This window comes from Symphalangus syndactylus, chromosome X, assembly GCF_028878055.3.
Source record: "Symphalangus syndactylus isolate Jambi chromosome X, NHGRI_mSymSyn1-v2.1_pri, whole genome shotgun sequence".
In the NCBI taxonomy this organism is placed as follows: domain Eukaryota; kingdom Metazoa; phylum Chordata; class Mammalia; order Primates; family Hylobatidae; genus Symphalangus; species Symphalangus syndactylus.
This window is the reverse complement of record NC_072447.2, coordinates 44,103,004-44,115,602: the sequence shown is the minus strand read 5'-3', so window position 1 is coordinate 44,115,602 and position 12,599 is coordinate 44,103,004.

Sequence of the window (12,599 nt, the reverse complement as noted above, 5' to 3'; positions counted from 1 at the left end):
GCGCTTGCATTTTTACTTCACCTTGCCAAAATCAGCTTTAAGGGCCAAATTGTTTCTGTGTTTGCACACCCTCCTATTTTGCAGAAAAGCCTTTCTTTCCACTTAGCTACTGTTGCTTTGGCTCCAATATTTGCTTGTATGTTGCACCTTCAATGCATTCTTTTTACAAGACTCAGCATCAGTCAGTTTTTTCAGTATCTTCTCACTGGAACAAAATTCACATCCGCAACCTCATACATGGCTCTAGAAAACATCTGGAGATGATCCAAAACCTGTCAGGCTTTATCAGCAAGAAGGTCCCTTATGTATTGGAGCAAATAAAACTAGCATACCACAACAGCCCTCAGGTAAAGCACTTCTTAATACTGCCCACATCAGTGGTCTCTTTACAACTCTCAGCCTCTGGGAGAGGTTACCCTTTAAACGACCACCCTTGAAATGATTTGTTTTTTATCTTTGCCTTGATATAATTTTAATTTTTGAAGTGTTTACCTTGGCTCAACCACTAACTCCAAATGCCTCTGCTTTAATTTGTGCTTTCTACAGAATTTGGAGAAATTTCTGATCTCTTCTTTAAGTTGCTCCACGTTGTGTTTTATTCCAAAATGTCTTATTTTTTGCTCCAAAACCTTCATTCTCAGGCTTTAGCTTTTGTACCCTCCTAGCAAACTCTTTCTTTCACAGCTGAAACTATTCAGGGTAGAATTTTTGTTGTCCCCCAAGCAATTTGCATCATCTTTGACACACGGTAGATGTTTGTTTGTTCATTCATTCAACAAATTTTTGTTGAGTTCCAGCTGTGTCGAGGCACTGTTTTAGGTTTTAGGGTTTCAACAGTGAATAAAACAAAGTTCCACTTTTTGTTTTTGTTTTTGTTTTTTTTCCAGAGTCTCGCTCTGTCGTCAGGCTGGAGTGCAGTGGCACGATCTTGGCTCACTGCAACCTCCGCCTCCGGGTTCAGGTGATTCTCCTGCCTCAGCCTCCCAAGTAGCTGGGATTACAGGTGCCCACCAGCACGACCAGCTAATTTTTGTCTTTTTAGTAGAGACAGGGTTTCACCATGTTGGGCAGGATGGTCTCGATCTCTTGACCTCGTGATCTGCCCGCCTCGGCCTCCCAAAGCGCTGGGATTACAGGCGTGAGCCACCGTGTCCGGCCAGTTCCTGCTCTTATAGAGCTTACACTGTGGTGGGAGAGACAGCCAATAAAGGAAGTGTGAAATATATGTATCAAATGTTTATAAGAGCTATTAAAAATAAAACAGGATAAGGGGGATAGTGAATGCTGGGGTCCAAGATTGGCTATTTTAGATAGAATGGTCTAGGGGCTCCCTTGCTGATGAGGTGACATCTGCCAACCTAAAGGAAGGCAGAGATTGAGCTTTGCAGATTTCTGGGCAAAAGTGTCTCAGGTAGGGAAAAGTAAATGTCAAGGTCTTGAGGAAGGAGCATGCTTAGAGAATGAATGGGTGGGTAGATGGATGGATGATTGGATATTCAATACTGAATAAATTAAGGAATAGAGATTGTGGGGGACAAACCCCAAGGTGACCCCAATGTTCACACCTTGTGTAATCTTTTCCCCTTGAGTGGTGGCAGAACCTATTACTTGCTTCTAACGAATAAGGCATGGCAGAGGTGATGGGATGTGCCTCCCATGATTATGTTATATACATAGCTCTATCTTGCTAGCATGCTCTAGGGGGAGTCTCCTCCTGGCCTTGGAGAAGCAAGCTACTGTGATGTAAACTGTCTGTGAAGAGAGCCATGTGACAGGGAACCGCAGGTGACCTCTAGGAGCTGAGGGTCACGGTACCATGACAAGGAACTACATTCTTTGAACAACCATGTCAGGAAGGAAGAGGACTCTAAGCTTGTTGACATCTTGATTCCAGCTTTACAAGACTCTGAGCAGATAACCCAGTTAAGTTGTGACCAGACTCCTGACTCATGGCAATTGTGAGGTAATAAATGTGTGTTATTTTCAGCCATTAAGTTCATAGTGATCTTTTACGATGTATGGAAAATAACACACAGCTAACACATCTGAGCTAAGTAGCAGATATAAAACCTCAAGTTACGGAATCATCTTACTCATTGTCTACCTCAAACTTAAGAGTAACTTATGTGTTGCATAGTTAGTTTTCTGTCTTCCCTCTTTCTCTACACCTAGACCTAATTTATCCTCATGTCCAGGCTCAGCTTCAGCTCTATACCTACAACACATTTTACCTTGGATACTATTCCAGTTGCAATTTACTGCGCAACAAACCATATACCTTAGTAGTTTGAAAGAGCAGTATGTTATTGGTTTTCATTTCTAGACTCACCTAGGCAATTTTCATGTGGTTTCAGTTATATGTTGGTTGAAGCTAGAGTCATCTAAAGGTTCCACTTAGATGTCCAAGACAACCCACTCAATTGCAGTTGACTCTGGCTGTCAGCAGAGAACTGTAAAGACTCAGACGTCCAAGACAACCCATTCAGTTGCAGTTGACACTGGCTATCAGCAGGTAACTCAGCTGGAAGAGTAAATTGGAGCAGCTACATGTGACCTTACCCATCTCTCTTAGATTTCTTATAACATGGTGGATGTGTTCTGAGATGCTGCATCCCAAGAACATCAACTAAGGGATGAATTCGTAACTGGGACCATATCACATTTGCTATAATCTACATCAGTTTTGAAGGAGTGAAGAAATAGACTCCACCTCATTGTGGAAGAGTGGCAAAGTCACGTTGCAGCAGACTATATGGAATAGGAGATAATGTTGCAGCCATCTTTAAAAATACCCTTGGTCCCTGCAAGGATTGAAGGAAACCAAGGGCAATTCCATGCTTACCAATGAATTGCAATTGAAATCAAAGATCCTTGAGTTCAATTCATGGTGCTATTCTTTACTAGCTATGTAATTATAGTAATTTAACTCCTGGGGCCCAATCTCTTCATCTCTTAAATTAGACAATAACACCTACCTCAATAGTGGTTGTAAGCATTAAAGGAAAAAAAATATTTAAAAGACAAAGCAGAGTGCTAGACACCTGGTAATATGTCTGTAAGTGATAGTACATTAGTCTGTCTTCACACGGCTATAAAAAAACTACCTGAGACTGAGTAATTTATAAAGAAAAGAGGTTTAATTGATTCACAGTTCCGCATGGCCGGGGAGGCCTCAGGAAACTTATAATCATGGCTGAAGGCAAAAGGGAAACAAGGCACGTCTTACATGGTGTCAGGAGAGAGAGAGGGGGGTACTGCCACACGCTTTAAAACCATCAGCTCTTATGAGCACTCACTATCACCAGAACAGCATGGGGGAAACCGCCCCCATGTAATTCACTCTTAGCTTTATTCCTGATTATCATAACTAAAAGTTTTCTTTATTTTCAGGCTATTTTGTACCCTTCCAGTAGCAACTGAATTACATTATGAGTTTCTGAACCAATAACCTTCCCTGTGCCATAACCCTGTAGGCATGACTTTCTGCCTGGTTATGCCTGCCTCATCTGCCTAGAGATTACAATCTTAGTCTGAACCCCAGCCAAAAGATTGGAGTGCTATTTTCTACTAGCATATTATTTTGGTAGGGTCAGCTACATACTTCCATGGATTTCTACATATGGCTCTTCTGTGATTCTCCACTATATTTTTACTTCATTCATCAGGACACCCCCAGAAGTTTGAATTCTAAACTCTGGAGGCCCACTGTCCAGCTTCAAGTCTGGGCTTGGTTTCAGAGCTTGCCTGTAGCCAATCCTATAAAGTAATCCAGTTTTAGATCCAGAATTCTTTTCATTTGTCTCATCCTGCTGGAGGTAGTATGATAGGTTTGCTAAGGACTAATATGTGGCTTTCAGGATTTTAATTCTTCATATGCAGATGCTTTTTAGCATTTTACTCAGTTCCTCTAAGCATATTGTTTTCCGTACCCATCACCTCCTTCTTGCTTGCTCTCTTGCTCTCTCACTGTCCCCTTCCCTCCCTTTCTCTCCAGCCCCCACCATGACCCACAACCACACGTCTTTTGCAGGAACTCTTAGAGTCCATTCCCCAAACCTACAATGACCAGTCAGTTAGGTAGCCCAGAATGTTTAACCCCCATCTCCATCAAAATGCATCACTGTATCTCCTCTCCTAGTTACACATGCGGATTACTGGGCCTTCATTTATTCTTGATAAGGTGAGCATAGAGCAAGAATTCATCCTCATTTAATGGCCGTTTAGTTACATGAGGACAGACACAGTCCTTGATTCACAATGACTTTCCTAGAAGAGTGTTTTTCACTTTAGCATCTATAGGAAAAGACAATGCTCTAGCAAGTGTGGAAGGTTGATTTATAGCAAATTTAACGTGAAAGGGTGACCTACAGAGAAACAGCATTGTGTTCCTGCTGCTGCTGCTGGAGATTCATGGTGAAGGAATGAAAACTGCCCTTTACCCCACCAGGAGGCCCGCCAGGCTTTTATCTTCCTAAGGTTTGGGGTCCTGTTTCCTCTATGGAGACTAATCAGCTTTTGAGTTTCAACGCTCTGAAGGAGGTATCTTTTCATGTGAGTGGCAACAGAAGTCTACCTTAAAACAGACTTTTGTGTTGAGAAGGCTTAGAGGCCCAATTAAGCTTTATCATCTAAAAGGCAGTCAGAATAAATCTTCGTGCTCTAAAATTTAACAAAAAATTATATTAAATGTAACTCTAAGATATTTAACAAAAAAATTATATTAAATGTAACTCCAAGATTTGGGTATAAAGGAAAGAATAGAGTGTTTCCAGCACTGGAGAGTAGGCGTGGAGTGCTATCTGAGTGCCTTCTGGTGTGGTAGGCAATGATGGAAACTATATTAATAAAGGCGGAGTGTAACTCCACAGCCTGGGGTCTTGCAAGATGGGCCAATTTCCAAGCTTAGCAGCGAGTGAGTTCAGAATTAATGTCCTAATTGAAATGATCTTGCTCACCTGGGAAGGGAGCTGGGCCAAGGTTTCCAAGCCTGGAGAAAAATGGGCATGTAAATGGAGGAGGTCTTCTGCAGCTAGAAATGGTAGCCATATCAGTACATAATAGTCATAAAAAAGTCATAGACTAAGTGTTGTAATACTGTGTCAGATGTGGTCTATGCTAATTCTGTGTTATTTCTACCCTTCCAAGTGTGCCCAGGAGAAGAAAGGATAGAAATACATTTTCAGGATCCCCTCGCCAGAAGTTCTCCAGCTTAGATGAAGCTACAGAAAGGGACTTGTGTGAGATTTGGAAAATGTAATGAAAGGAAAAACCATTATTCTCCATAAGTTACAGGCAAGGGCTGGGCTGAAGCAGGCAGGGTTATGACGATTTCTAAGCATCCTCTAAGAGTCTTCCATATTGATCCTGCAGACAACTGAGGTCATCAGTTGTTGTCCCCTCTGATCCCTGTATTTTTTGTTTCTCTGATGCCAGCGGCCCCACAAATGTTGTGGAAGCCTCTTTTTTTTTTCTGTATTAAAGCTTTTCTGGCTAGAATGGTCTAGAATGATTTCCATTTTCCTGGTTTAACCATGATTTTATAAGGGATGTGAAGGGATATCCCCCCAAATGGAAATTATTGACCTTACAAATGAAGATGAAAACTGATTTTAGTCAACTTGAGAAAATAATTAAACGTGACATTATTTGAGCTCATATTCTGTGGAGCAATTCACAATTGTTATGTAATCAAAGTGATATCCAAAGGAAATGTATTAAAGCAACTCAACTGTTTGAAATGTGTGATAACCCACCATGGTGCCTCCCAATGTTAAAAATCTCTTAAAATGTCTTCCCATTACACAATAAATATTCATAACTTTGGGGCTTGTGCCCTAAGTGGAAATTCAGAGCTGTCTGAGGCCAATAAACAGCAGAAACAACAGTGAAGTAAAATTGTGTATGCCACCATCTTAGTTGCAACCACCTCATGATTTAAAGAGAGCATTTAAATGTGGGGAATAACCAGAGATATAGTCTTTGAAGTGATCAATCTTCACATTATTCATCTTTTGACATGTGTTTTTTTTCACCTTTTTCCAGCTGAAATAGAATCCAGCTTAGCTCTCAGAACACCAAGTAGAAAATGATTTCAGAAACAATTGTGCCACTGTGTTTAAAATGAGTATTCCCTGTCATAACCCATTTTAACCTTGCTTATTACACTTTGTCATGGCAAGGGCAAATGGGAAAGTGTGGAGAAATGGACACAAACATATTTTTTTCAACCACGAGAAACATACAAAACCAGTGTCTCAACTCGTTAAAAGAAGCAAATATTCTGTTTAATGCATTTGCATTAAAAATTAAGAATGATGTGAAAAACCTATAATGTTTAATACATACCAGGACATATCCTGGTGACATTAACTTTTTAGTACAGAAATGTTATATTAAAACATGTATAAGTGAAAAAACCAGCACAGTCAACTAAAATCCTTCCAGTTCTCCTACTAAGAAAGACAAATGTTTTCTGTATACTGCAGGCACCTGTGAGCTTTCAAACTGTCGAATATAATCTAGCTGAAGTCAGCAACCTGCACTGCGGCTGCAGCTGCCCAGAGAGATTTTCCCAAGGGAAGCATGTCATCCCCACTGGAGGAAGTATCTGTCATGGTAGACTAGCCATTATGAATGCTCTTTGTGAACTAGAAAATCAAGTAAAAATTGATTCTTCAAATTAGTCTTTTAGTCACTAAAATGCAACTTGACCTAAAATGTCACCCAAGTATTTACTGTCTTTTATCCAAGTCCTTGAGCATATAATACTGTGTTGAATTGAACTTCATAAACATTTCCAGAATTATATGAATACATAAATGAATGAGAGTATCTTCACATTGATGAATATGTGAAGCTATTTTGTGAATATATTAGAGTATTTCAAACTTTAGAAATAGAAAGAATGATAGATTTTTATCTAGTATCACTAGGAAGACTGTATAATATGTGGTTTCCAAAACTACTTTTTTGGTGGCAAATGTTAAGTCAAAACAGGTGTCAACTGGCCCTGCTTCAGGCAAACCGAGATGTACAGTCTTCCTAAGCATCTTGCTCATCCTCTTTAAATCCATTGCTAAAATGCCAAGCATGAAGGTAAAGCAGAATCACTCTAACATGATCTCATTTGTTAAAAGATTATTGATCTGCAACAGACCTTATAGCATGTGTCGACATGTTGTTTGGGTTCATGAAGAAGCAGACTTTGAAATAGAGTTAGGAGTACAAGGGGTTTGTGGAGGAGAGGGGGGATAATGTTAGTGAAAGATGAAGGGGGAAGGAGGGGAGAATGAGCAGGGAAAGCTCTCAGAGTGCATTTCAGTTCTGCGACCTATAAAAGGAAGGGAGAGGAAATAACATTGGGCCTGAAGAGACCATGATGCAGCTCTGACAAAGTCTTAGCCAATCTAACGGGGAGCTCTGGCGCAAAGATTGCCTATTAAAGGAGAACTGTGTTGAACAGAAATGGCAGGCTGTAGTACCCCTGCCATGCTCAGTCACTGGCTGGGGCTGCTGGAGATTTGCTGGCCTCGGATCAAAAGCTGAGGGAGATGGGAAGAACTGCACTCTTTTTAGCTGAATGGCGAGTTTTGTCTTGATGGATAATCTGAGTGGTGCACTTCCAGCGGCTGCCTCACGGCATATCAAAACCAATCTTCTTTGATAAATGAAGACACTGAAGTTCACAGGGATCTTTAAGGCACACATCAGGTAGTACAACTTCAGTCTCTTGACTTCAGAGCTACTGTACCATCATACTGATACTTTGAAACTTTGGGATCACAGGACTTTCTGAGACCTCAAAATAGTAAAACAATATAGCAAGCAAAAGACAGAGCTTAGAGGTGGACCTTGGTCTAACTAACTCTAAAGCCAATAATTTTACCACTAAGCGGGAAAGGGAGATAGAGAGGGGAACTTATTTGAGAAAATAAAGCCTTTCAAAGATAATATTGAGACCTTAAATCCAGTAAGATGCCACTCACCTCTTCTTACTCTCTCAGTTCAGACTACTTTAGGGAAGGAGTGGTGAAAATATGCTTTGGGTTGTAGGAAAGTAGAATTACAAACTTTTGATATAAATGCCATTTCTAATATAAAATGACTTATACCCCCAAAGAGGAGGTTGTGTCCCCTTAGTCAGCCTCTGAGTATTATAAACTAGTGAAGGTCTCTCTAGAATCTGGTTTTTGGCGACCCTCCACATCCACCAGTATTTATTTGTTTTTTCAGAATTGCTAGATTGTGGGTAGAGGATGTTCTATCAAAACTAATTCTGCCTGTGTGAAAGGAACAGTTGAGATTCTAAGAGCTGACTCTGTAATTCCCTGTTTTAACTTCTACATAACTCAGAGCTTGTTCACCTGAGTGGATAGTCAGAGAACATCAGTATTTAATATAGGACAAGTAATGTGTGTGAGAGAAAGATGTACAATCATGTGTGTGTGATTGTGCATATGAACAGAATGACTCCCATAGAGATTGTAAATAGACTGCATTTTGAGTGCAAACTTCAATTTATACCGATAGTGAATTTCTTGAGTTTTATATTGAGAACTCTGATACTGAATTCAGGGTTAGTGGGAAACCGTGCTGAATTTAATTAGTCATGTTTTCAGGAGGACAGAAGGTGGGGTGGCAACATATATGTCACATATTAGCATTGCTCTTAGTCTTATGGTGGTGGGGACAGGGAGGAGGGTGAACAGGATCATCAAAATTAACAAAGATCATTTAAGGAAAATCTGAATTATTTCAGAATACTCCCATTAGTTTTAGCTTGGTCCAAGCTAGGTAGAGTTCTGAACACCCTACCCCCAATTTAAGCAGAAAAGCCTGCTTTTATCTATTTTAAGTCATTGGCCCTGCAAACGGTTTCATTTGAAAATTTTAAAGGGAGTTTTACTCCTTTACAATGAACATAATAGAAATTTTGAAAATGGCTGAATTCGAAGATCCTATATCTTTCCTGACTCTTAACACGCCAGCACATACGGCATTCTACCTATGAACCTGGGGAGAAATGCCCCTGCTTTTTGCACCTGATTCATTCAATACGAGAAACTAATTTTGTAATTTGAGGGAGTTGCAGGTAGGTATGAAGGTAAAAGAAGCATGAAGGTAAAAGAAAGCAGAATCACTCTAACGTGATCCCATTTGTTAAAAGATTATTGATCTGCAACAGACCTTATAGAATGTGTCGACATGTTGTTTGGGTTCATGAAGAAGCAGACTTTGAAATAGAGTTAGGAGTACAAGGGGTTTGTGGAGGAGAGAGGGGGATAATGTTAGTGAAAGATGAAGGGGGAAGGAGGGGAGAATGAGCAGGGAAAGCTCTCAGAGTGCATTTCAGTTCTGCGACCTATAAAAGGAAGGGAGAGGAAATAACATTGGGCAGGAAGAGACCATGATGCAGGTCATGGGGCCTAAGCCTCATATTATAGCAGGTAAAGAGCTGCTGGCTTTCTTTATGAGTGAAGTCAGGTCTGGGAAGAGAGAGAAAAGAATTGAAGGTGCATTTGGTGTGTGAGACCGTGAAGAATGTGGCAGCTGCTGCAGGAGCTGTGTGGGATAATTGAGTAGAACCGTTCAACTAAACTACAACCTATTTTTCCCTTGATTTTTCGGGTGCTGATATTGGGATATCAAATTTTGGGTGTCTAAATAAATGAACTTTTATACTAACATGATTAAACATGAAGGTTTGATATATGATTTTTTAAAATATGAAATGACTGTTCTATTCATTTATAAATAGTAATCTTCTCAGCATAGTACCTGGCATACAGTAGGCAATAAATATTTTTGAGTGAAAGAGAATAAAAGATAACCATGTTAATTGTCATGCAGCACATCTCAGTAGAAATCACATTCATTCTTTAAGGACCAGCTATTTCAGTTTGGAAGCTAAACAGATTGGAAAGGTTAAAATAAAAGAGAGAGAGAGACTGGATTCAAACCAGAAAACATAGGTTGATGTTCCAAGTGGTAGATATTACTAGGCCCATGTCTAAATCCCTTCCTTCCTCTAGATTCTGAATTCTGGAGTTCGAACATACAATATGCTTTGGCCAATGGGATGTTACCAGAGGCTTGGCAAAACACTTGTGTGTTTCTGCTCATGGTCTTGTTCTTCTGCCATTGCCCAGAGAAGATGCCCAAGCTCATGAATTGGAAGATAAAAGACACTGATACTATAGTCCTAAGTCTCTCCAGCCACTCTAACCAAGGTCATCCTAGATCAGCCATGAGTCAGTCAAACTTTAGACATATGAGTGGACTTAGCTGAGATCCAGAGAGCTGCTGATAGACGGTCAGCATATATCTGGGACCACCCCAGATATATGGCCAAAAAATGTTTGTTTTTGTATGCTACTGAAATACGGTGGTTGGTTGTTACAAAGTATTAGTATGGCAATAGATTCCTAATATATTCCAACTTCAACATTGTGATATATTGGGCAAGCCTTTTTACCTTCCCTTTTTGCCTCATCAAATTATTGCTGTGTAGATTAAATTAAAGAACATACTATCTGTGGAAATTCATTTCAAAAAGTTAAAATATGCTTCAAATTTAGTTTATTATATTTATTTTATTATATAGAAGTGGCCATGTAGTCCTATCTCCCTTTTTATCCAGAGTTGATCAAAAGCTTCTCTTAATACTTTATATACAAACAGGACATTTCCCTTTCTATTATCTGACAGGTGGCAAATTATGGGTGGAAGTATACTCTTTCAGCAGAAGCAAACCACAGCTGTGGAGTATTCCCATCTTCTGAGAGTCAATGATGTTTTACCATATGTTGGAATTGTTGCCAGTGTCAGGCTTTGAGTAATGATCTGCTCACTAGGCACTGGTACTGTTGTAGTAATTCCATCTGGATCAATTTTGACCAGTAGTTTCCAAACTTTATTTCATAAAGGTCCCCTTTTATTATCTTTGGATGTCAAAGAATGACCAATGCCAGTCAGAGCTTCTGGTCTGCATGAGAATATTCTATCTCTGAATTAATAAGATTTCAGTACTAAACAAAAAATATTACTCTTTCATGCACTCCCTTGAATAGAGGGGCCATTTTAATTAGATTTTAAAATAGTGAAATATATTGAAATACTTTTTAAAAATATATATATATAAATGTAGGATCTTCATTACTACATACATATAATTCCTTGGGTGCTCAGAGTTTGAATCCAAAGCTGTAAATGCAATTTTCACCGTCCATTTTTGAGATTACACAGGACTGTTCTTATATATAAGAAAAGTAAAATAGAATAGTTGAATTTTAGACCTACAGAGAATTTTAGAGAACCCTCTCTATGCACATAAAGGGCTAAGTCCCTAAGTTATTGCATGACATTGGAAAGTTTATAAAATTAGCGAGAGAACCAGTAAGAATTATAATGCAGGCCCTCTATTTCTTTACATTATTTTATGCTACTTTCCAAGGTACCTAGAGAGGGGTCTCGAGACTCTCTAAAACACCTCTGTCAGCTGTTAGCTGGTATCCCACCACTTTCGAGATTTGTTTACTAAATTCTAACCTCCAATACCTGAAAATGTGAAAACAAAGAAAAAATCATTTTGTCCATAAACCATATATCACTTTAGATTCTTAGCCATCATTTCCCTTTGGAATGAACAAAAGATCTGACTTTTATAACTCTAAAAACATCCTAATTTTCCATATTTTCTGGTTCTTTTCTTTGAATACGATAGTTTTTCTTCCTGCACTCCGATAAGCCACCTTCTACTCCTATCTATCCCCACCACCACCACGACACACACCAGCCTCTGCCCTAAGTTCGATTATTCAGCTGTGCATTTTTCTTTGAACAGCCCATTAATTTCTATGCTCCCCAACCCTCCTTTACCTAAGGAAATTTTCACAGATATCCCCACCCCTTTCCCCTGGGTTAGTACTATCTCCCAAAATTCATTTGTGCATTTCCAACAATCTGCAAAACACTGACAGCTGGAAATCTGTGGACACTTCCAGTTCAGCAGATTTACAACCAACATAGTCACTACGCTGTTTTTCTGACAAAGAAATCTTCATTTCCTGGTGTCTCTGGTTTAAATCTTACCTGTAAGTTTCAGTAGTTGCTGTCTCTCGCCCCATAGATTGGATCTGTTGAGAAATTCTTCTTCGGACCCACCCCGGACCATATGGTCACTTCCTCAAACCTAACTAATGAAAAATTCGTACCTAGTTTTTTTATCTCTGATCTCTCCTTCCTGCACCTTGTCTAAAACATTTCTTTCATATTAATCTTACTGAAGTATTACAATGTCACTTAAGCCCTCACTGACACACAAATTGAGATCTTACCTTTCTCTCTCTGTCTGAGTAGAGGAGTTAATTAACGTTATACATTTCCTGGTCCCAAACTCTTTTCTATCTTATTTACCACTGATTCAAAACAGCAATTTGTTGCTTCAGTTATTCTGTGCTAGGCGTCAGCAGACTACGACTCTCGGGTCAAATTCAACCTGCCAAGCCAATTGTTTTTGTATGGTCTACAAAGTGGTTTTTATATGACTAAATGATTGAAACTATATAAAAGGAAAAATAATATTTTTGACATTAAAAAAT